Below are 25,071 nucleotides of genomic sequence, written 5' to 3' on the forward strand. Positions count from 1 at the left end.
AAATATACGACTGCTTTTTTTACAGAGAGGAAAAACAATTACATATTGAGGAATTATCGCGAAATAAAAATTTATATTAAATACGAAGTCTTCTATATAATATTATTAATATATTTTTATTTAAATATTCTAAACTTAGCTGATCGTAATTTTTAATAGATCCTATTATTTTAGTTAATCTCACACTTCTGCAGTTCTGCCTTGGTATTCTCGAGTCGTTATCAGAATTTCATCGATCGTTTAAAGTGGTCGTAATGTGGTCGTTATCAACAACCTCAAACTTCCACCGCTAACGGGCTTCTGCGGGCCGCTTTAAAATTCACTTAGTAGAAGTGCCCCTTTTTTCGTTACGCCGGAAGATTTAAAGGAGCAGCATGCGCTTTGCACCCAATGACGGCGGCACGTTTTCCCGACGTGTGGCGAAAGAAAAACGAGGATACTCGCCTGCCTATCTATTATCTGGTAATTACGCGGCGTAATTACGAATCTCGCATGACTAGTGCCCTCCCCCCACCCCTCAACCGACCCTTCCGGTTGCTTTCCGGAAGAAGTCGGAAAAATAGGATTCCGCCGGTGATTATGTTTTGCATTTCCGCGCGCAATTACGCCTGATTGCCCGTCGGCGAATTTTGCCCGGTGGTTTTTTCGCGCAAAGAACGCCCCGCCGTTCTTCTCGGCGAGAGCGACGCGACGGGATGAAGAAACGCTAAGCATATAGCTACCGCCCCTCTCGTATCTTTATTACCGTTACTCAGCGGTATGGTAATACAAAAGGGGATCCCTCGGATTAAGCTACGCGCCTCGTTTCCATGCCATTCGTTAGCGTCTACCGTCTACCGTCTTTGAGAGAAGGTGCCGCGACGGAGTTCACGAGTACGTTTGCAGTTTACAATGCGACGCGATAGGACGCCGGTGTTTCGTATCTCTCTTCGCCGTTTCGACGACGAAACTTGTTATTAACCGTGCAGCGCGGTTATATACACGGAAGGCACTCACTCCACGATGGTCCACTTGGCCGTGTTTGGATGACAAATGCTGTCGCTTAATAAAGGAGAACTATCCCAATTATAGATACGCAATGCGTCGTTCAAAAGGACAGTTTTAATATATGTAATATCGCGTATAAACGTACAAGGAAAGCGATCCGCTCTCCTTTTGTGCGCGTCGCGCGAGACCGAGAGAGCAGGAATTTTATTTCGGAGTCGCGGAATAAAAAGGAATATCGAATAACGAAATTTCAATAAAGCTTCCTCATACAAGTTTTGCGTTGCGTAATTGCGCCCCTGTTCCCCCCTATCGTGTTTTTCGTTCCTGGGGAAGTACCTGCAAGTTTAGTACAAAATCCACATTACGGAATCCGCGACCGACATGCCCATCTCGTTTACTGATAAATTGGAAATTATACCTAGCGGGGGGAATTGGCGTGCCGGAATCGCTCCCGCAATAATACGCATATCGACACGTGTTTGTATTAATTTGCGATGATAATGAAACAATTGTTTGCCGAAAGTTTCCTTCGTGCGATTCAACCGCTGTTTATGATTGAAATCGATTTATTTGCGCATTACCGAGAGTACATTCGTCACGTGCAAACACACCGCGCGCGCGCGCGCGAGCTCGCGATACCGAAACGATGAGACGCCGGTAAACATTGATCGACTCACGAAATTGAAATTCAACGGAATATGTTGTTTACCCATTGTATCCCGACGCCTCCGTCCTCCGTAATCAATTGCAGAAGATTCGCGCGTTATGCCGCATCCGGTACATACCACAAATATCAGAACGAGGCCGTGGCTTCTCGGCAACACGAGTGTTCGTCGCGTACCGCGAAAAAAAATCGTGCAAGTAAATAATAAAATAACGAACGAATAGCAATTGCTCACCTCACGGTCGCCCCGCCGTCGCCCGATGCCACCCAGGCCTCCTCCTCCTCTCCTCGGTCCTCCTTCGATGTCGCATCTCCGTCGGAACACTCATGAAAATATCGTTCACGCGCGAAAATATCGTCGCTAATGATCGCGCGACACTTCGCACGGCACTCCCGGTATTAATCTCGCGACGCGTACTTAGTTATACTGCGATAGAAGAATTACGGCGAAGAAGCTACGAACGAAGGTATGCGATCCGCTCGACGCCCGTCGGCCCATAATGTCTCGCAAGTAGACGCTAAAGGCCGGTCTACAATACGTGGAGTAAGCCTGGAGTAAGGAGTAAGAGTGTATATATTGTAGACGACGCTTAACATGGCGGAGAGAATTTCGCGAATCGCGCGACCAACTTCACTCGCCAGGGCAACCGTCGCGAGAACGATACACACTTGCTGCTTCCGCACACTTTTTCGCACTTTGAACAACGAACGTAATGCCGAGATTACTTTTACGCATTGCGATATAATTCGTGTACTACTCCGCGTTACAATCTGAAAGCGGCGATGGTAAAATGGGCCTGGGACCGCGAGCGGCGCGGCGCGGCGGCGTGAACGCGGCTAACGGCCGCGGCGTCTCGGCAACTTGAACGGTGAGGTGAGGATCGAGTGGGGGTGGGGTGACTACCACGGTGCGAATTAGGATGCGTTGCGTAGGAGCCTACCCCCACTCCAGGCCCAGCACTTGTTTGTGTCGCGCGCTGCGCGCCGAGCCGCCCGCGTCGCCCGCGTCGCCCGCGTCGCCCGCGTCGCCCGCGCCGCGATCCCGTCCCGAAAGAGATAAATCGTTGGGTCCGGCTATTCGGCGATTACGCAAAAGTGTGATATATCAAATGTTATCGATCACGTTCTTTCGGATGATCTCGATCTCGCTTTTCTCAACCGTCAACTTGACTCGCGTCGCGTCGCGCCGCTTCGGAATGAAGTTGCCGTCGCGTCGTTTTCGGAGCACGGATCTCGCGACGCGCCGACCGCGACGGTTGCTCCCGGCGAAACGGCGAGTGAAGTTGGCCGCGTGATTTACGAAATTATCTCCGCCATGTTATCGTCTACCTGCGGGACATCCGCGGACGGGCCGCGAGCGTCAAGTGGATCGTATAGTTTCGTTCGTAGCTTCTCCGCCGTGATTCTCCCGTCACCGTGTAAGAAAGTACGCGCCGCGTCGCGAGATTAATACCGGGAGTGCCGTGCAAATGTCGCGCGATCATAAGCGTCGTTATTTTCGTGCTTGAACGATATTTTCGTGAGTGAGTGCGACGGACGGACGACCGAAAAGAGGAGGAGGAGGCCTGGGAGGCATCGGGCAACGGCGGAGCGACAGTGGGGTGAGTAATAGTTATTCGTTCATTATTTTGTTGCTCCGTGGCGGATTCCGTTAATACTTTCTCAAGCGCGACACTTGATTCGCCCGTTACGTGATATTCGTTACTCGTACAATACCGCTCGAGGTTTAACTCCGGCTACTCTGGCATATGCGAGAAGGAATATTACGTCACGAACGTTGGGTCTCTTTTATTCGCTCAATCGTTAATATTACTTGCACGATTTTTCGCGGTTATTCGCACGATTAATTATGCGAAAGAGTTAATGCGGAAATACGCAACCGCTCGCGGCGGCCGCGATTGTTTTAGTATTATTATTTAAAAATCAGATATCTGTTAAAATGAAGTCTTAAAAATTTAACGCGGGCGCGATAATTATTTAGTTCAAGTATTGATTTTCTTGTGGACACCGTTTCAATGTGTGAAAATATTTATGTTACAGATCAACGCAGGGTTTCGAACTCCGCTGCTGCGCATCGCGGCCGGTGAGTTATTTTTTTCATTTAATGTCGAGGCAATAGATTTATAAAAATTATATTATCTACGTAAATAAAATGAGAAATGAGATATTATGAAAGAATCGCGAACAGTCTTTTTTTCGAACAGTTATTAGACATTATATATAAATGATAATTAATGTAGCGATAAAATTCTGTATTAATCTCATGAAATATTTAAATATAGGTATTATTTATTCCTACAATTATTACAGACAAAATTAAAACATTCAAGATTAAGAATAGACAAATATATTACAAGTGAACTAATGACTAATGTATAATCTATTGCCTTGAAATGGATAGATTCGGAAATGGGTAGACTGGAGCCTAGAAAATATTTTTATAATTTATTATCCTCTGCCGGCTTTTTACTGCACAAGGTTACGCGCACTCACAATCAGTGATAGTGAGACCTGAATGGAACCGCAGCTTCTCGGCAGAAGCTGGCCCCATTCTGATATCACTGATACAGAGCCTTACCCGTATTTTTCTTCGCCGGACATGATCGATCGTAGCCGGTACCTGGTGATAACAAACGCCCGAATATACCGTGGTATAGCGTGTCACGTCGTGTAAGTGTGCGCGGTTTACGTTACATGCAACATTTACACATTTACATCCACACGTTCCCACCTCCTTTTCCCACCACCTAGGTCCGACTAAATCTTTGAAGGAGCAACGACAATGCTAGTAAGTGCAGCCCTTCGTTCACAATGCCCATGCAGTAACAAGGTTCGTGTAAAGTGCTCGCAAATCAGACTCGATAAAATGGTAATCGCATCCACGGTAGAAGTTCGCTCGAACGTCCGCAGGGAATGGGAGGGAAAAGAAAAAGCGACCGTAGGTCCTTACTCGCTGACAGTTCTTTCCAACGCGCCGCCAATCAGCGTTCCCGACGAAGTTTCTTTCTGCCTTCAAAGAACGCCGTAAAATGAAAGGGTTGATAGCGCATTTCGCGTTAGCGAGATATATAATTCAGATTTAAATACACGCGGATAAAAAAAACGAAATAAATACGCAGCGGCTGCAATGGCTGCGAGGTATCGAACATCGCAAAATTTGACTAGGAGGGGGGATATAATGAGAAGCTTGTTACCGATCGTAGTGCGAGATCGCTGATCGTATAACATGAGTTTCATGCAAGAGTTCTCGTGTAAGAATGTAAGACAGGCGGGTGCCGTGCGCTCACGTGAGCCGGGAAGGGGAGGGGGAGAGAAGTGAGCTTTTATCCTCGCTGAATGTCGGCAGGAGGAGTTGAATGAACTTCTAGAAAAGTTTTTTTCGGTGATTTATTCGTGTCGTACGCGGCAGGATTTACATCCGCGCGCATTCGTTTTTCTTTTGCGGCGGAGACCGCCGGGAAAGCCACTTTTGCTCCGGAAAACGGTGTACCGAGATAGAAATTCGGTTCCAATTCTATTCTAAGCCGGGCTGCACAACTAGCTAGCTGTAGCGTTCGCGCGCGGTTGTACGGAAATACAGATCCAATTCACCCCTCAACAGCTCGCTATAGACGCGTCCATTTTACGTGACGCGCGAATAAAGGCGAATGACAGTGAGCTCACTCATTATCCATTAACGACTCGCTTGCGGTTGATAGGCTCGAGACATTGTTTCGTTCGCACGTCTACCCATTTCCGTGAATAATTTAGAATTTCTCAAATGTTCAAACTCAAAAACGCTGTGCCTGTAACATTACTAGGCAAAACAATCAGTTTTTACTTAATCTCCGCATGCTCGTTTCGCTGAAATTTTAACCGAATGTCTCATTAAAAATTTGTATATTGGATATGTTAATTATGCTGTGTAATGAAAATGCATAATCCTTTATTCCCAACGTAATGAAGTTTTCTTTTCATCCGATTATCCCACTTCGTAAATGTATTTATTGTGTAGCTCATCAGTACTGTTAATTTCTAATTACCATATAATAATCGCTCTACATATGTTGTATACGTGACGGGAAACGGGCGTGGTTGTGACGGCTAATTTCTGGATTAGGGAAGTCCTTCTCATGTTATAGTGTTAAGTCAAATAGATTCTCTCTCGTGACGTAACAAAATTACTGTTTAACCAGCAACAAACACGTAATTCACAATAATGCGTGTAGTTAGTTTATTTCCTTAATTTTTATAAAATTACCATCTCCCGCTCTGGCTATTACCTATAAAATTACGTATATATTTTAGTAAAATCTTTAAAACACTTAGAAATTACTTGTGCTTGAGGCACTTATTTATTTAATTAGAAAAAACTAGTTAGATGTTAGTTAAATACGATGAATAACAGTGTAAGAAATCTGATCCAGCTTATATACAGACAGTAAATAAATGTTTTATCGACAAACGGGGTCTGGTGCATATCTCGCTACATAGAACTCAACTTTGTGTTATTACTTGTACCTGCAAGCTTTGGATCAAATGTCAGTGGCTCCGCGGATTTCTCGTTACGCGTTCGGAAACAAAGAGATCGTTAGGACATTTATACGGTACGTTGCATCGATAGTTCAAGCGAAAGCTTCTTAGCCTACTGTGCTGCAGTCGGTGAAGTGCACCAATCGATGCGGTCGTACGTCACTGACATCTGTGCGCTACATCGACTGATGCAGCACAAGCTTTGTCTTGCCTTTCCGCGGATATTTCGCAGGATATTTCATCTCGGGCTTCTCATATATTCGAAGGCGAAACTCAGATCAATCGATTGACATTCAAATACCCCGTGGCAGAGCGAACTATCTCGGATCTCAAAGGAGCCAGACTTCGCTCTTGGTTCGCGGAATATTTTGTCAGCATATTCATGTAATTTCATATATATAGTCATTATTTACGTACTAACGGAGATCAAAAGTAATCTCTTACATCCGGAGCTCCTTTTCCTTCTTGATTTATATTCGTCTTATTTCGGAAAGCCTTCAATGTCGAATAAAATTGTACCGTTTTATACTTATAAATATTAATATTGTTATAAATAAAAAATAATTATTTTCATTGAAACGCGCATTTTTCTACGATATAAAAATCACGAAATGTGGGCGTGAAATTTATATTCAGGATACACACGTTTGAGGATACAAAGAAAAACATACTGCAGCACGCTGAAGTAGCAATATCGGCGAGAACTCCCATATGATTATAGCTGCCCTTGATAACCAATATCCGGTGTGCGAACCTCTATTGCTAGATGCATACACGCGGGATGACAAATATGCTCTTACTACGCCTATGGCGCATATATTATTCATAACGCTATTATCATAACGCGATGTCGACTGGTTTATGAAGTAAAGCTGCCACGCTCGATAGTTTGGTAGTGCTCCAGATGAGAATAACCACGAGGATCATATCTCGCGATTAACAAGACACGGTGCGACAGTTTCGCGTGCCAGGAGTTTTTTTTTTTCGAAGTATCAAAATTCGAGTCGCGTGCTATTTCACGCGAATGACTCAGCTGTGTTTTCTTACACATTCTCGCGATAGTAACGGAGATAATAATTTTCGGGGTAATTTAATGATGCCTGCATATAAAGAGACATTAAAGAGACTCCACGCTTCGGTAGCATGTCTGGATGATTTAGTGCGATGATAACACGGATCTCGGACCTGCGTCGTATTTCATGAGCGGTGATGATGCAGTACGGATGGATGGACGCGGCCACTTTTGCCGGATGGACCGGTAGGAAATGTCCATCGGTGAAATGAGACTAATGTACTTGGAGCACGTGTGCCAATGACGACACACCGTTTACGCTCTGTATAATACATACAAAATATGTTATGCCGAAGTAGCTTCGCCATAGAAAAGGGTTTTTGTGGCAAATATTTGTCACAAGCCAGACTACACAAAAATTTAACCAAAAATTATTCAAAGAAAAATTAGAGTGACATGTCTAAACTAGTTCTTCTTATTAGTTTTCTGCATTTTGGCGTCGTGTATAACTCGCAGATATAATCAATTGCGTTTTACATGAGTTTCTACTTCACTGAACTGTTAAAGTTTCGAAGCGGGAATGAGCCAAGTTCATAATTTGCAAGATCCATTTTAAGTAGAAAAATATATAAAATAAAATTTAAAAATAATGAACCTTTTTGCTCCGAGCTTTTCACGTATCAGTATAGTAGCGCCCGTTATATTGTTGACCATCAAAATATTAAACATGTTAAACATGAAATTTTTAAAAGCTTTTTTGCTTCTCATATTAAACATGCGATAGAGGAGTAAATAAATTTTTATCTACACGGAACGTTACAGAAAACAAAGTATGAAAATACTATACACAATTTTTTTTCATAAAAGAGATAGCTGCGTTTTTCTATTCCTGCAGTTGCCCCAGGCATATATTAAGTTGTAAAGTTACGGCCAATAACATAATAAAACACTGTTTGCAGACTGTCTACATACATATATGTATGTATATACATATAGGTATATGTTACGTAGTTTTTAAAAATGAAATTACTTTGAATGTTGTCACAATGCGCTATTTGATTGTTTCGTTTTGCATGAAATTCAATTTTTAATATTGCATTTGAAACATATTACTTAAAAAAAAGCATAAAAGTAAAATGTGTTAGTCTGTAAAATTTAGTTTTCAAATAAATAGCTTTTAAAATGCTATAATTGTGTATCACTTGTTTCAAGTATATACAATTATCTTTATATATAGATAAATAATTAATCTGATTAACAAAAACGCGACTTAAAAGGAAAACGAAGCTAAATATAATTTTCGTCATTAATACATTCACAGCTTTTAAGTTTTCAACCTTTCTCTGGCCCTAGTGTGAAATTAATTTCATTCTTTATAATTGTGTATGAATGGATGGCTTAACGAAGAAGTATTTAGTAATTTTTAATTGTGACTGAAGGATTAACATTCTATTTTACGATACATTTAATTAATTTGTACTTGAATCTACATGAAAACATGAATACTATTTTAATCAGATTAAGTTCAATTATCCAGCTTTTTGTTATAGCAAAATGAAGTACACTTTATCAACCGGTGTAATAATTAATAATTAGTAATAATGATATTATTACCAATATAGAGAAGATTAAAGTGATAATATTAGTTGAATTTAACTGATGTTACCTTGTATAATAGAAAAGTAAAATTTACTTCACGTTTTGAATGTTTTAAAAGACAAATAGCTTTATATCTGGTAGATCAATTTGAGATGATAAAATATAAATCTGCGAGAGTTAAGCGTAAAGCGTAATGACTTATACGCGCTTTTAAATCTTAATGTGAAATCAATCCACTTGTGCTTCCGTGACCTTTTGAAATAGAACTCGGACGGGTTCGAAGTGAGAGAAGATTCATTGCGATAGATTTTAAGTTTATTACTCGTGAGTTTTCGGACAGTGAAAGTGGAGTGTGGTAGAATTCCAAGCGTGCTCCAGGGACTAGAAGAAAGACATTTCGAGATCGTTACCCGACATTTGGCTCCGATATTGAATGAGAGTTCTTCAGACTTGAGCTAAAAGAAGAAACTCGAGATTAAGTAGGAAAGAAATAGAGATCACGATGGCGCGATAGTGCTTCGGTGTTATTCCACTCCGGTCATTTCGACCGATTCATTTGGTAACAAGTAAATTGAAAGTTTCACGTTGCCGTATATATACGCGAAAGTTTCAAGCCCGCGGTAAAAAATTGCAATTATTTCTGCATGGTGCATTGTCCACGTGCAAAACGATAACATCAAATAATTCCAATTTGCATGTTTACGCGGCAGCTGCATAGCGTATATATATATAATCATCAAAAAATTGAACGGCAGGAATCGCGCGTTAGCCCGATCCAATATCTTCTATTGTGCACTTCATGTGCAGCCCTCGATATTTCCAAATATCAATATCTTAATTAAAGATATCACATATTTTACTTTAACTGACAATTACATTTAATGAAATATTTGTTTTGCAAAACACGGGATGCGTAATTCTACATTCCCGATTATTTATCGTTATTATATCGATCCTCGAAATTCAAGAGCGTTGTCATATTGCACGGAAGAGTGCAGCTTTTTTTTAACGATATCGCGTGTATGCACGTGCGTTTCCGCAATATTTATATATCATCACTCTTTTTTTTTGGTTTATCCATATAAACGTGCGTGCTCCCACGATCGAATTTTTCAATAGATGTGGCGATATCATGCGAAACTCAGCACGACGCGAATCCTAATACCAACGGGATACATAACGATAAGAGATCGCTGACTTTAGATATAACTACTTGCGTGGACCGGACGCCAGATAGGAAATTAGTTTGTTCTCGCTAATCGTGGCGTGTGGTTTACGTGTGTGTTGCAGGGCTACGGCTATTCGCTATACCCCCGTAGGTTTTGCTATCTTGTGTGGACTATCTGCAATCTGGACAGTGACACATTGTTGCTACGTCGGATATTTCTGTAACAATGAAGATCTGTCACGATACACGCAATCATCCCTATGACGCGTGTGACGTGTCATGTGGTTTTAGGATTAAACTGTATCATCATGCGCTACGCATTAAATCTATAATTGCGAGATAATGTATAATTGCGTCTCAGAAATGCTCAGCCTTGGTAATTTAAGGGAATTATGTGAAATACTTTCTCAAGTAGTTTTAAATTTATTAAACAGTTGATTTAAATAATAATTCACAAAAATAACGATAGATACAGTGATACCAAGCGCAATTCTCATAAGTTGTCTAAAAATTAAGAAATCAGTATTCTGGTGCAGTCTACGTAGTCAATTAAAAACCGACAAACTTATTTTGTTTTTGTCCATATTACAGAAAAGAATGCAATTTGTTTCTTAGTATTCGGTCTTCCATTAATGCCGCTTCGTTATTGATCCTTTGTCGCAAGCGGAAACGTTCAAGTACGCTCGAAAAAGCGACGTGGCGAAGTGCCGTGAAGAAGCGTTGCGCTAATACTTCTCTGCAAAATGAAAAAAGCGGAAATCGGTTTACTAGTGTAAGACACGATAAATATAGCACAATTCTTGCTAAAGATGCCGAGACACAATCACGATCAGGAACTCATTATTTTCTCCTCCGGCACTTGATTACCGCGCGACATTCAATTGCTGCATTCATAAAATTTTCGAAGACCACCCTCGATTCTTATTTATAATCAACGTTTATCGCGGAAAAATGAAAAATTGCGCGACAGGAAAGACGCAGCGCGCAATAAAGAGAACAACAGGAGAATAAAAGTTCACCGCAGTGAATTTCAATCCAATCGAGATTATGATTTGTTTTCCGGTCGACTGACTCACTCGCGCATTATCAAGGTGGCGCTTGAAGAAGCGCTGGAACTGCAGCTGGAACGAATGATAACGCATGTTGCGAACAAAGCAACGATCGGGAAAAGATTGCCGTGTATTTCCGAAGCAATTCTAGCGTACATGCCCTTTTCCCTGGGGCAGCAACTTTCCAGATAAATCAAATATGTAGCGGAATGTGCGAGGCAGCGGCAGCGAGGTGGGGGTGGAAATAGACTCGGTGTCGGGCGTCGGAGGGCAAAATCCCCTCGTCGAAGCTTCCGCACCGAACTGTCTGCACCTCGCAGCTTCGAACCTGGAAACGCGATGATGTCGCGCGTAATTAATTCGCCGTTGCAGTTACATTCTCCTTCTCCTCATCTCCGTTCTCGCCACTCCCTCCCCCTTCTTCCCCCCGCGACGGTAATCGCAGCGAAATGCCCGACTTGCTTGAAACCTCGGAGATATCGGCTGTTTGTAAATAATTCTAATCTAGATATTGCAGCGCCGTGCATGAAAATTGAGCCTCCGAATTCGCAGCGTATTAATCAGAATACAAGATAACATCGAATATCCCTGTCGAGTCGCGCTCGCAACGTTGGAGTTGCAACCCGTTCGAAGATGTGTGTATTAACAGACTATATACGTTGAAATTATACGTCGACGCGTATGTTACGTGTGAGATATCGATAATTTTGGAGCTGAACGGCTTCATGATTCGAATCGTTGAAAATCGGATTTGTACGTGTATATGTGTGTTGTTCGTTTAAAGTCCAGTTACCCGCATAATCCACCGCGCGGAAATGCGCAATTGAAACGACACGTTATTGTTCTGAATTTGAACGTACTTGTTGGGTGCGTCTCAGCTTTTTATCTCTTACAATTGATATATGTCATTCTAACTTTTAACGTGAAGCAGTACGTGAATGACACGCTACTCAAGATAACTTGTGATTGTACAGTCATCTGTGTTTTGCGATACATACGTAGATTTTCCTGCGTGCATTGTCAAAAATACCTATTTTGATTAAAAAAAATTAATACTTTAATTTTATATGAACTTATACAATTTTACAATATATCTAATTATAAAACATAGCGTCTCTCCTGTGATCAAAAATTTTAGATTTTGTGTAGAGCTCAATACGTGAACGATACAATTAACTCTTCAATTATTTATCCGTCGATAACTTTGTACACGTTTCGTACTCCATTACATTATAATTGATGCAGACGATTTTGTTTGCGTGGTTTGATTTTCTGTGATGAAATCGGCGTAGCATTAAACATTGTAGTACAAAATCACCATGCAGTGGCGTTTAAGGAAAAACAATGCTTCTGCAAAAAGCAGAAGCATGAAAATAACAATATTCGTGACTCTAGAACGAAAGATCTATGTCCACAATTTTTTACTATATTTTAATATTACTATATACTCTGATATGGTTATAACTGTATTTTAATATAGCTATATTTTTATATTGCTATATTTTAGTGACAATTGTAACGTTCCTTGTACCGACCCTTTCTCTATCTCTCTCTCTCTATTTTTATAACGCACCTACCGCTCCTTCATTATTTTTGCCCCGGCAAAATACTTTTATCTTTCTCCAAACATTACAATCGCCGCGAAATAACGGCGTAGACCCAGTATCGCGATGCTCACGCATTCATTAAACGCGCGCGTGACATCGTGTTATTTTTACACGTCCTGACTTAGCACCACCCGCACGTACCGCAGATATATTGCAGGAAGTTCACCGAATGTTACTCGCGCAAGACCGCAATTCGCTTTTGTTTGCGCGCGTATACATCTGCTGTTCCCCCATATCCGGTACGTATCGGTTCCGTCCGGTCGAACGAAAACGGAAACTAATTTTACGGGTCGTCAAATCGGTTATCATCGACGTGATTCCCGACTTAAGCGACGTCGGCGTTTATTACGCGGGAATATGCGAACGTGCGGGACACAAAGGAGGGGACTTCGCACTACCGTTCGGCGAACGAGATATGACGGATGTCTCTCCACACAGACGGCGGTATATATTCTCCCGCGCATCTCAAGGCGAAGTGCGAGAGAGGGCGGAACGACGATACGGAAAGCTGCGTGTATCGCTATTATATAGTATGCGGGACTTTGACGTCTTAAGATGGATCGCGCCGTTCCTCGAAATGTCTATCGCGTAAATCATTACTCGCCTGAATTTCTCTGCGTTTTGCGGAACGAACGAACGAGCGAAAGATCCGTAAGCTATGTTTGAGATTTTCTCTCTTTCCTTATGCCCCTTCGAAGTATTACGCGCCTTTGAGCGACTCGCGGTCAAAGAGGTTGCGAAACGAAGTAATTAATGCGCCGCGTTTCTCGCGCGGCTGCAAGCCCTCCTGTTTTCCGAAGAGTTTTCCGCGGAGCGATGCAAATTACTCTTGATGTATCTGACGGGAGAGTTTTATTGGAGATTAAGCGGAGAAGTGATGGTCGGAGATATGAGATTATCCATTATGCGTTTCTGGCTTATAAAATTACGTGCTTGATTTTATCCACTACATCCACTGCGCTTAAAAGTTCCCGAATTTCTGAATTATCGATTTTCCAAATTTAGAATCCTGAGGAATCTGTATTATGTGCGGTCAAGCAATTAAAATCGCTAGGAGTCTCATTTCTATTATTCACGACTATTAATACAAAAATTTAGATATTTTCATCGAACATAAAATAATATATGACCATTGTATAATTTCTTTGATATAACAATACTTTCGCTTATAAACACGATCACTGTTTAAAATAAAATTTTCATATTAACTTTATTTGATATTTAATGTTAAAAACATGACGAGCGGTATTACAGCTATTTATTTGCAGCAGCTATAGGGAATCGCGTCGTATTGGTTATTAACGAGAAAACGCTCTGTGCTAATAATACCGGTTAATTACGAAGTTAATTGTAAGATAACTAGATAAGCGCACAAACTGCCCGACAAATTTGTTAGGACGCTTACGTACCTCTCTAATTGATTTTAACAGCGCGAATGCGAATGCATTGTTTCACTCGGTGATTTAGCGAGTACGCGGTTGCCCAGCGCGTATACGCGATACCATCGATAACATGGCATATCAATATTACGCGGCTACGTATCGTAATCTGCGCATGTAGCGGAACGCTTTCCTATAATCCGATCACTCGTAACAATCGCTCGTGGTGATATATTTTCGGGCTTTCAACCCTATTTTTTCTTTTCCCGGCAGAAATTTCGGTGCGGCGAGGATTATGTGTTTAACAATGCGGTTACGCGAGACCCTACCTGAGAGACGTAATATGATTTTCTGTGTACTTAATTAACGAGTCGGGGTATCATTACTGTCGCGTGGTACGTGAAATTTACACACGTCTAAACGTTGATTAAAATTGAATAGCCTTTTTAATGAGTCCACTCGTTGAAAATTACGAAAATTTAATAAATGAGCAGGCAAAATAACGAGCCTACCAACAAAAAAAAAGGCATTAGCATTAGCGAATTAACATATTTGCTACAATGCTGGCGTGCAATTGGACACGTCCAAGCCGCATTGAGTAGGAGCGAGCACGTTACGTTAAAATAAAAATATGTTAATATGCACGTCGTCATTTGCATTACCAACATGCAATCTCGTGACGTGATTATCATACATTTCGCTCTTAATTTTCTAGTTCACTAATCGATACCATTCGAAACGACGGCGATTGGTAGATAAAATGCAACACTAACTGAATTTTCATTCGCTTAATCAGCGAACCGATGTATCATTTCGATTGTATAAACATGCTGTCTAAAATTCACTCACGTTTGCACGAAAATTTACGATTAGATATTATTCCAAATTTGCTTCCCGCGTTGTAAACGATCAATGATAGAAGCGTAATGTATCAGCGGAGGCATGAGGCTGAACGTAATATACTTAGTAGATGCGTTAACATCAGCAAAGTAGCTTAGTCCTTAATGACTGAAACGCGGACTGAAACTCACTCTGAAATCTCATTTATGAGAGTGCATATCTCCAACTCCGTCGGGATTCGCAATTTACGTCTTTGTTTACCGTCTTGTCCGACAGTGCTCTTTGCGCTCCGAGCGTCAGCGGCAGTCTAGTCTTGTTTCCTTTACGTCCTTGCGGTATTTATGCACCAGAATCGTGTCTCAGTCGAGAATGAGTACAAAAGTGCGCCACATTAACATACGGTTCATTATATGTAATCCTCGCGGTCTCGTTTTCGTACTATTCGCGCTTAAATCCCGAGTGCTCGGCGCAGCATAGTCGCGCGCTGTCTTCAGCTAGAAAATTATGAGAAATATTATCTTATAAGTGCGTACCGTCCTTTGTAATTCTTCAGAACAGTGGTTTTTAATTTTCCAACGACTGGCATTCCTCTGATTCTTAAAATACGTTTTAAAATCTTTTGTAAAAAAATTTTAATTTGTCATGTTAAAGTATAATCCATAATAAAATTGAATTTGCGAGTTAGTTGCATTTGAATTTGTGCCCTTCAAAGAAGACTTTGCGTGTTAAATTCATGATTGATCTGCCACCTGATATATCTATCTACAAAGTGTTCCATGTTCTGTGTACTTTCTTCATCTGTGAATTCTTCGAGCAATTCTAATTTCCTTAGTAAAAATTCAATTGCACATAAATTTCAGCTTTCCAACATTCAATTTTAAATATCTTTCCTTTCTAGCTTGCGAATTAAAATTTAAAGTAACTATGATTTTATATTATAAAAGGAATAGCATAATTTTTTATATTATAGAAAAAATAGTGTTTTTTTTCCTCTTTCACCTTTAAAATTTAAATTTTTTCGACTTTTAATAGTCTATGCAAAAGTTATTTGTGGATCTTTATTGTAGCTTTTTCTACATAAGAGAAAACTTGAAATGTAATATGCATGATACAAAATTACGTTGTCAATTTGCAAGAGGTGTTATTAAAGATGACGCGATATGATATTAGCGCGTACTTGCTACTGCACGTGATACACCAGAAAGAACGGTTTTGCTGAAGTATCTAAAAATTTAGCTGGATACAGATTTGAAAATAATTTTGTTGCACCATCAAAATTTTTAGATACTTCAGCAAAACCGTTCTTTCCGTATAGCGTCTCGGGGATGAAACAAAATTATTATGTTATGTGAAGCACTTTGTTCAGATTTTATCGATGTGATCGATATGGATGCGAAAGTGATGGAAAATCAAGGCCTTCCAGCTATGATGAAACTTTCTTAATCATCGATAGCTGGCATTATGGCATTCCCATATAGGCGAGGAAAACGTGTATGTGTGTATGTGTATGTGCTATTGCAGAATCGCTCTCCAGTTACATCCACTCGCCAATTTAGATTCGCTTGCATTATTAATGTGAACTAGCTAATCTCATGTAAGCGTTATTCCTTTATGGATCTTGCAATTAGCTTTGCATTCTCTGAGATTTCTGTTTTTATATAATTATACAATATTCTGAGGCACGAACGTGTCGTGTCACGCACTTTTTTACGTACGAAAAATAAAAATATAAAAAATAAAATAAAGCTAAACAGCAAAACGACTGGCAATAAAGAGAGCTATGTAAAAGAAAACACGACGAAACGCGATCTCACGAGAGTCAGCAGCATCCGGCTTGTGCCACACACGAACGAATCGGCGTGGGGAACATTATAATGAAATCGGTTTTCGCTTAGCGCGCTCTCAAGCGGCCTTTATTAAATCTGCGATTTCGTCGCCTCTCTCTCTCTCTCTCTCTCTCTCTCTCTCTCTCTCTCTCTCTCACACCCACACTTCTTTTTTTATTATCATTCACAGCTTGCGATCTTACGGCCCTATTCTCGACGACGGACTGAGGTGAACCTGTCTATTGCCCTTCATTCCTTTTTCCTTTCTTGCCTTTCGCCGATCTCGAGTGAACTTACAATGGCGGGCCACGCCGCCTTTACTGCTCGATGGTCTCTTCCGTCCATCGCCGTGGATTGAGAGGGAATAAAACCGTAATGCACGTGAAGCGCTTAACGGTAACTCGACGTATTCAATTTAGTCCGCACTCCTGTATTTCACGCTCGCAGCAGGCGAACCTGTTCTCGGCTTTCCTTTACGACCAGACTTGCACTCGCAGATGCGACACTGTCCCTTATAGAAAATAAATATTTAGTTCAAACGAGAAAGCGAAAAGGCAGTGCCTTCTTTCAAATTTTTCTCAAGTGTTGCGAATAAGTTAAAGTTGTTTTAACGCGTCTCTTGATTTCGTGGATACGATCCTTTATTTTCCGTGCAGGAAATGTAATGAAGGATTAGCCTTTCACATGCGGGCGAAACTAACATCACTTGCCGCTCGACATGATAAAGTGTTTTAAAGTTTAACGAACTCTAAGCGAGATAGCAATATGATTATCCGAACACATAATCGCCATAACTGTAATATTTTAAACTTTCAAAAATTTAGAAATAGAAATAGATATTGATATTGATATTTAAATATCACTTGACCTAATAATTAACAAAATTTCAAGGAAACGTGATCATTTCGAGCTTGTGAGATCGTTGAAAATTGTCTCGATGCTTTTTTTCTCCTCTTTTCCTTTTTCTTCCGGACGAGAGTGTGCGGAAAGTGTTTCTTCCCTAATGCAATAGAAAAACTAATTTTCGGCGTGATCTGGGTTTCATCGCTAGCGCTGGAAATACGGAGAACGGAATTAGGAGAGCGCTGTTAGCCGCCGGCTGAAATGGGCTTCGGGTCTCGCTTTGGCCGCGCGGTTAATTTTAGTTTCGTTTGGAACATTTTGTGTCGACGATAGCCGTAGGCAATTCTCTTATGCTGTTCGTCGCACACAGGAAAAATGTCACAAAAGTTGCTGTTTTAAATAACAGCACACTTGGTAAATAAAATATTCATTACAAGTCACATTTGGTCAATTTCTATTTTTATAAATGTATTGGTGATGAAAAAGAGAAAAAAGGATATACCCTAAAAAATATATATTGATATACACACAAAAATACACGCAATTAAAGTGTTTTACAAATAATAGCATGCTTGCAGCTTGATCAAATTTTCGGAGAAATTTAATGCGGTAGATATTTGCGAACCGCAATAAAAAATAAAATTTATTATGCCAGAGAATAATTCTAGATACCTATAAATGATATATATGTTTTAAACGGTCAAAGTTTTTACTTATGAATCAAGATCAATTAATTCCATTTAAAAACGAAGGATGCTAATCATTACGGAACTGAACTGTCACATCTCTCTCTCTCTCTCTCTCTCTCTCTCTCTCTCTCTCTCTCTCTCTCTCTCTCTCTCTCTCTCTCTCTCTCTCATCAATAACGCATATTAATCAAAGATTTATATACCAAAAACGAGTGACCGATAATGCCCGTGTATATTATTAATACTTAAGCGATCGTTATTTTTCTTCTATTAGATATTTATCCTAAAGCATATTTTAACGTTCATAATGAGCCAAAATCACATGTACAAATCGTAAATAGCTAAAAAAAAGTAATTTTTTGTACGATATGACAAATTTTAATAATTCCCTAAAGGTTCGCAATGTTATTAAAAAGTGCAATTATGGAAAGCACGAAAAGAGCATACTATTCATATATTATTGAGAGGCGTGACGCAGTCGTTCCAATATGATAAATGGTGAAAATTATTTGCTAACGCTCATATATAATTAAGTTGAATAAAAAAGTAATATATATCGCGTGGACGCAAAAAGGGATTTCGTCGAATCCGATTTGCGCAGTTCATATTTTATCGGAGCACAAATGCAAACGTTGTTATTATCGCGTAATTTTAACCAGAATATTAATCTGCTATTTTTCGCCATACAATTTCATGTTGGTATTCTTTCGAGTTTACTTCACTTTTCGTCTTATGAGTATTTTATAAATGCATCTCGCGTATTTGGGCGTACCGTTTACCGAGTTAGAAATCGGTCATGCCTTAACTGTTTGCCGATATCGGCAAATCAGTCGGAAAAGATATAAAATCCCAGCGCGATACCCTACGATACACACACACACACACACACACACACACATACAGAACGGCTTAACGAACTTTTATTAAAATAGAATTTGAGACGCACGTTGCTCACGTGTCAGACGCTTGGTACGGTGGAAACGAACCGGCAAACCATTTTGTATGTTCAACGTGACTGTGAAAATATGCGTGGGCATGAAACTAAATTAGTCGCAGTAAGAATTTGAAAGTGGTTAAAAACCTTTCGCCGAGTCCGCTAACAGCAGCACGTACGAGGTATAAAAATGGATTTTGCAAGTACCGTCTTTTTTGCTAATTGAGCATGAAGTTCATTACAGGTCGCGTTAAAATTCTTTCATTGAGTGATACGTGATTTCGTCATTTTATTGTAGAAACATCTTCCGTACGACGCTACAAAGGGAAAAATCTCAAACTACATGTTATCTTACAAACATCTTTGTATTACGACAGAAGCCAGAATTAATTATGTCAAAGTATTACGTTTGGCAAATTGTATTATTATATCGCTATACTGAAAATAATGTAACACCAAGTAAAATCCACCAAGTAAAGTCCACCAAGTAAAATCCACCAAATAAAATAATATTAATAACGATAAAAGCCAGAAAGAATAAATGTATTTTACGTTGTGTTTATTAATTGAAAATATTAATACCTTTTGGAGCCGGCAGCAAAGAGATAATTGATAAGACCCACGAGTAAAATCATGCAACGGATATGGGAATGTCTGTTCCGTATCATAATAAATAACAGGTGCAGACATGAAACGGAAAAATGACGATGTTTATATAGGGATAATACCAGCATAACATCGATACGTGCATAGCTGCAATTGTATAATGGCACTTCGCTTTAACGTCGATAAAATACGTCGTGCTTCGGTATGAATAGCTGTGCATTTTCGTGTAACAATGGGTCGCAACAATGCGTGGAAGATAAAAATGTAGCTATATGAAACAACAATTATAAAAATCTCGATTGTGGAGATACGGATATTAGATTTAGCTTTGCTATTTCCTATTATCTTGTTTTTTACCTCTTATTTTTGTCCTCTTCACATTTTACTGAAATTTAATATATTTGATATGCTAATGTTTTTGAAACGCAAGATATTAGAATAGTAGGGTATCGAAACCATATTCGTATTGTTAATAATCTAAAAAGTCAGTTCGAGTGAGAGAAAGGGGAGAGGGGGGACTTTCTTGTTCATCTATCGCGACATACAACTTGGAATCGATAACTTATTCGAGCGCAGTTATGTGTGTGCAATCCTCTGAAGCATTAACTAGCCGCCCGCATTTCTTCAGCGCCTCATCAATTTATTATGCATGCCGTAAAACAAACTCGTATAAAAGCGAGCCATAAAGGCCCCAGGTAGGTCAGCGTGCAACACCGCAGCGTCCCGTGTAATCGATGACCCCTGAAACGTACGTAGGGGCGAGGCGTTGTAATATCAGTGTTGTAATATCGCGGCCGTTGCAGGTATTCCGGGCAAAGGTCCGCCTAGGGAATTGCATATGTCGTCATCGCGTTGTCAAATATTCAAGTCAATCTAAAGTGCCGACGGCTTCCGGCCAACTATATGCCCCGAACTAATCTAACTAACTCGTGAGCAATTGAACAGCAAGTTCGGAAAACGTGCTGCTAAGTCGGTCCGGGCGCCATAACATTCGGTCGCACGAACGTGCATCGTATTAAATGGCTGCTGACCGAGATTCATGGACTGCTTGACATAAATTCATTGATAACATGAAATTTCCACGAGGGACTGCGACGAAGATATACGAGCGTCAGCTGCTTTGAACTATTAATTATGCGACGAGATATTAATTGGAAACTAATTTCGTAACATAAAATTCCGCAGAGATGTGGTATACATATGTATAACATGTATAATTAGAGAATGTATTTCGAAGAAGAAATCACCGATTTGCCATTTTATCAGTCAAAATCATGCTAATTAGATCGTGCATGAAATACTTCTGAATGCGAATTGGCATTTATATAACGGTGCGAATATTTAGCGTTCGAATATTTTTAAATGCCATATAACTTTTATTTAAAATATTTTTAAATATATTTTTTATGATTTCAGACAAGATACATTTAGTTTTGAGAAGCTATTTTAAACTTAAGATTTTATTGAATTATATGAAAAAACATCATCTTTTATTTCGAGTTACGCTTTATAATTTATCTGAAATTCATCAAAATAATAAAGCAGTTATATATGTATTTCGAATATCTTTTTAAAATGTAAGCACGACAATGGATAAATGTGATTAATGAAAGTCTGATAATAAATGGCATATCGCAAAATTTTTTGCAAAGATTCGTAGACCTTATAAAAATGTAGTTTTATTATCACATTTAAAATCTTATAATAAATTCATTAATAATAAAAATTATTATTAAATATTAAATCAGCTTTGGTTCTTAGAACATTCAAATTAAATAAAATTTAACTTTATAAAATTTATAAAATTTATGCGCTAGCTAAAAGTGCCAATTATACGTTAGGAAGAATATTCTCTTGATATTTGTGAAACGGCAGTGACGTTGAATACATTAATCATGTATTCTCTTCTTGAAAATTCAAAATAATTTTTGATATATTGCACAATATGCTTTGTATTATGCCAATAAAACTAGAACATTTGTTTCATGATTTATGTAGACTGCACATTGCACGCGTGATATAACTTCAACTGCTTGATTCACGATGGTCACGAGCTGGACTTGCTATTCAGATAAAAGAGGCTAATTTCATATTCTTTGCGTGCGCAAAAGCGAATAGCGAGCAAACAACATATATCAGTACGTGTAGAGTAAATAAACTACCCTTCCTTTTATGTCCGGCACGGTTCACTAAGGGAGGCCTCGCCTCCCTTCTTTTACAAAAATCAACCTTGTGTCACTTATATTTGCTTAAAGACTAGGTGTTTTTTAAAATAAAATTTGAAGACTTATCTGCCAATTTTATCGACATTAATGTAAATATACATATAATAGATTGTAAATGTACGCACACACATTTTGCATAAAGCGCGTTTGAGGTAAAACCATCTCGCATGTGGTATATCATTTAATTCTAAAAGTAGCGAAACATTATCAAAATTCGTTTATACGTCCAGCGAGTCGTTTGCCGCTGATCAAAGTGGAAATATGGCGTTAATGCGCAATTTAGTTATAAAATAGTGGATGTAAAGTAGATAATCATTACCTATGCTGTATAGCATATTTCGATTTCGATATCACACCGTAATTTATATTTTAATGTATTTAGATACACTCCAACTATATTTTACGTATTTGTGGTATTATCGTTTGTTAAATAAATTTTAATTTCTTGGTATTCTCTATACATGATCGCGATATACATGTAATAGCAATTTATTAAATATTAAACAAGTCGAGTATAGCAATATCTGATTTAAAAAAGAAATAAATTAATAAGATAAGCAATTAATACATATCTAAGTTTACATTAAGTCTAATTCGAAATAATGATATTAGTTTTAAATCATTATTTCAAGTTCTATGCAATATAATAAAAAAAAAGAAAAAGATTTAAGATCAATAATTTACGACCAAAAATTCCTGATAATCGGATTTTACTCAAGTGTTATCAATAATTACTCTTCGTTCGGATGACGACACGTCGCTTGACATTATCGTCAAAAGATAATGGCTGTCAGCAAAAATGCATTTTGCTACGCGGTTGGCTGTGACATGAAAAAATGCTCTAATGACGTAATTAATTACGCGGGAAAAACTTCGGTCCGGTAAGTTTTAAAGTCTAGGGAAGTGGCCACGGGAGAGAAAGGCATCTTTATTGTACGCCCGGCACAAGTTTCGTGAGACCCTGAGAAACACGATATCGAGCTTGGCCGAGCTTTTTCGTCGGCGTGCGAGGTCACATAAACAGTACGATGCAGCTTAAAGAGGAGCTTACGGAGAAATACGTTTGCGGAGTGGTGTTGCTTGAATTACGGAGAAACGCGTATCGCTGCCGCAATCTCGGCGAGATTTTTCTCGTTAATTATTAAAAGCGAGGTTCAACGAACCCCCCCTGCCATTTTCTCATTTTACCGGATCTGTCATACAAGGGGATACCGTGTGCAACACTCTCTATGAATGCGAAAAAATCTGTTAAAATTTTTAAAGTCCTGCATTTTCCTCTATCTCGGGAGGATGCAACTTTTATCGTGGAAAGGCTAATCTTTGTAACTGGTTATATTGCTATCAAAATTAATGTAAATTAACATAGTTTCAATTAGATGTCCCTTTATGATATGACAGTCTAACGAAACATCTGTCTAAATAACATATTTCGGAGTTAGCTACCTTATTAGTTGCGATATCCTCTATGAATTATGTTCATTTATTTTATTTTGAAAGCTATATATAAGAAATATTTTACATCATGTTATATTATTTACAACAAATTATATAAAAGTTTAATATAAAAATTTGCCAGATGATATAATCTCTAACCGATTATATAGAGCGCTTACTCAGATCAGTTTCCTCTGTCTATATTATAGAACTGTAATCTAGCGGAGAGCATATGGAATTCTTGATCCTACATTAATTAAACCAAACCAAATCGGCTTTGCTTTTACGGCCAAGGATTTAGCCTTTAGATTTAGCCTTACTCGCGCAATCGATGTATGCAGAAATATTCCGATTTGCTTAATAATGTACATGTAAATTTCAAACACAATGACAAAATCGAAGAAGGAAAAAGGCGAAATATAGCGAATTCACATTCAATACAACGGAAGAAAGTCGAAAATTAAGTCGTGCATCGTCATTCTTGCACAATTCTGGAGTAAAGCGTGTTCCTAATATCTTCCCGTTATGTTATAATGCAAAATCTCCATGATGGAAGGTCGCTTAATGAAACGAGGAACGGCGCGTATTATTGTTTCGCGAAATCCACAGGGCCATTCGAAGGCAGCCGCCGCTTTAAGGTTGAACTTTTATCCTTCGATATAATGGGCGCAGCGCGGGCGTAAGGTATTCTCTTTCTATAAGGAACCGCGAATGAAATTCCATCTGGATATCCCTTTGCTCGCGAAACCTCAAGGTCCTTCGGAAATATATCCTTTATGACTCTTTGTTTTTTCTCTCTCTCTTTCTTTTTCTCGGAGCAAAACGGAGCCGGAAAGGTGCTGCTGGCTTAGCGAATTTTCCGCGGCGGGTCTGTACGTAATGGGGAAGCTCGCGTGTATTCGCGCGCGCACGCGACATGCACCACACATTTATGCACGCCAATATCCCACCGTCGATCAACATCGAATAAAGTATGTGTGTACCTTGATGTGTTTTTATGCTCGCGACAGTGGAGAGCTGCGGTAAAGCAGACGGTTATCAAACACAACTCGGTCGCGTCAACCGAACGGCTTTCCTTGTAATTTCCAGACCTTGTTTGTTTTATCGCGTATGATAACAAACTCGCTTTTTGGGATCCTGCATGCTATTAGATTTTCATTAACGCGTACACTGCGCTTTTTCCACCGCGATAGTTTGTGTATTTGCATTTCAGTTTAGTTCCTGTATAAAACTTTCCGTTCGGGTATTTTGAAGTTATAAAAATCCGGAAATCGACATGTAATCAGTGTGGAATTTGTTTAATTTCTACGCTTTCAAGTCTCACGGGAACCTCCCGCAATAAAATCTCATCGTTTAACGCCAAAGATACGCTGATCGCGAGTTCGAGTAAATATTATAAAAACATTTACTTTTTATTACTTTTTCCCTGAGGGAAAACTGATGTAATCGGGCGAAGGGGTGATGGTTTTAGGTCTTAATTATTACAGAGATAAAACGCGCGTTCTATTCTCATGATACTTTGAATTTGGTGGTATAAATATGGGTGTAAAAATCTCGTGGAGAGAGATTGTATTAAAAAGTATATTTAATATAATTTACCACTAGCACAAACAATAATGTTATATCGGAAACTGAATATCTATAAAATAGCTGTATACGCGACACAGTATACAAGGTCTGGAAGTAATAGTATCGAT

General features: G+C 39.3%; 1 long non-coding RNA gene across 1 annotated transcript in view; it reads left to right on the forward strand.

Moving 5' to 3' along the window:
- Positions 1–2,514: 2,514 nt before the first annotated feature.
- Positions 2,515–25,071, forward strand: part of LOC139776783 (uncharacterized) — a 201,921-nt gene continuing 179,364 nt past the window's right edge. The window contains exons 1-2 of the long non-coding RNA XR_011719175.1: positions 2,515–3,252; positions 3,692–3,734. This is a non-coding gene — a long non-coding RNA (uncharacterized lncRNA). The remainder of the gene's footprint in view (positions 3,253–3,691; positions 3,735–25,071) is intronic.

The sequence above is a fragment of the Temnothorax nylanderi genome, unplaced genomic scaffold, assembly GCF_030848795.1.
Source record: "Temnothorax nylanderi isolate EJ_2023f unplaced genomic scaffold, tnyl_v1.0 TNYL_tig0128_pilon, whole genome shotgun sequence".
Lineage (NCBI taxonomy): Eukaryota > Metazoa > Arthropoda > Insecta > Hymenoptera > Formicidae > Temnothorax > Temnothorax nylanderi.